Here is a 1,822-nt window from a genome sequence, read left to right as displayed (position 1 = left end):
ATGGACAGATAGGATACAAACAAAGGACTACTGATTCTTGCCAAGACAAGTGTGGTTGTGGCTTTAGCTACAGGCATCCTCTGAGGCCAGAACAATATGGCACCATCACTGAAGTGACCTTTGCGATCAGGAAAAGATACAGTGCCCTTTCTTCAAAAGCAGCTGAACAGGCAGTGGACCGATAGCTTCTGGTGTGCAGTGGAACAGTAGCTGAAACAGTTATTCTTGAAAGAGTAACTAGGCTGACAGAGTCTAATCTCTCAATGGTAGACTGGCATTTAATAAAAGAGATGAAGCCACCCACAAGCCAAGAAGAATGGAGAGCTAAATTTCAAAAACATCAGCAATTTCCAGAATTTAAAATCCTGAATCCTGACAGGACACTAGTGGAATTCAGGTTTATTTGGTACATGGAATACTCGCACCAAATGTGAAGTCAAACTGTAGGCCTGTGTACATCCTACTTCACAAATGAGTTTGTCATATATGCTAAGCCTATAGGATGAAGATGATACCCCAACACTGTGGAGAAACCTCAGGTGACTGCCCATCTAGCTGGTTGTTTCTGTCAACTCTTATTTTTTTGGAAGTCACTTGTTTGCATTTCCTGTTTTTTTAGGTAATATTATTTCCTTCTTTGGTCTCTGAGGGAGTTGAAGAATAGATAATTATGGTTATAGTTAGTTGAAAACTAGATAGTTACAGTTATATTTAGTTGAAGATTACATAGTTATAGTTTTCAAAAAATAACTAAAAATTTGAAAGACATTATAAGATATTTCTCTGTTAGTAATACAATTTAAGATAAAAAGTCAATCAGGGCTCTTTTTTTTTTTCTTACTGGAACCATGGAGGCTGTGCCAGAGAGGAAAAAGAAGGTTCCTGCTGTGCCAGAAACCCTCAAGAAAAAGCAAAGGAAAAAAGAGTTGAAGGTTAAGACACTGCGAAAGGCAAGGAGGAAGCTTATCTATGAAAAGGCAAAGCACTATCACAAGGAATACAGGCAGATGTACCGGACTGAGATTCAGATGACTAGGATGGCAAGGAAAGCTAGAAACTTCTATGTGCCTGCAGAACCGAAGTTGGCATTTGTCATCAGAATCTGAGGTATCAATGGTATAAGCCCAAAGGTCCGCAAGGTGTTGAGCTTCTCCATCTTTGTCAGATCTTCAACGCGACCTTTGTTAAGCTCAACAAGGCTTCAATCAACATGCTGAGGATCGTGGAACCCTACATTGCCTGGGGGTATCCCAACCTGACGTCAGTAAATGAGCTCATCTACAAACGCAGCTATGACAAAAACAATAAGAATAGAATTGCCTTGACAGATAATTCCTTGATTGCGCGATCTCTTGGTAAGCACAGCATCATCTGCATGGAGGATCTGATTCATGAGATCTATACAGTTGGAAAACGCTTCAAGGAAGCAAATAACTTCCTGTGGCCTTTCAAATTATCTTCTCCACAAGGCGGAATGAAGAAAAAGACAACTCATTTTGTGGATGGTGGAGATGCTGGCAACAGGGAGGACCGGATAAACAGGCTTATTAGATGAATGAACTAAGGTGTTGCCCATGGTATTTTTGTAATCTGGTCAGTTAATAAACAGTCACAGCTTGGCAAACTGAAACAAAAATAAGTGAATCAGGTATATTTTGGAATTACCAAAATAGAGTAGAAAATGGAATTTTCTCTGAGTTTGTCAAATGCAAATGGATTAGAAACTGTTGAGGTATTTATTGCTTATATATATTACATATAATTATTGTACTTATTTTATAAAGTTTTTCTTATATTAGTTATAACTTTTTTCTCTTCATTA

General features: G+C 38.4%; 1 pseudogene; it reads left to right on the top strand.

Moving 5' to 3' along the window:
* Positions 1-848: 848 nt before the first annotated feature.
* On the top strand, positions 849-1,564 carry LOC118582494 (annotated as a pseudogene).
* Positions 1,565-1,822: the final 258 nt, after the last annotated feature.

The sequence above is a fragment of the Onychomys torridus genome, chromosome 4, assembly GCF_903995425.1.
Source record: "Onychomys torridus chromosome 4, mOncTor1.1, whole genome shotgun sequence".
NCBI classification, from domain to species: Eukaryota; Metazoa; Chordata; class Mammalia; order Rodentia; family Cricetidae; genus Onychomys; species Onychomys torridus.
Note: the sequence above shows the minus strand (reverse complement) of the source record. Positions and strands in the feature narration are given on the sequence as shown.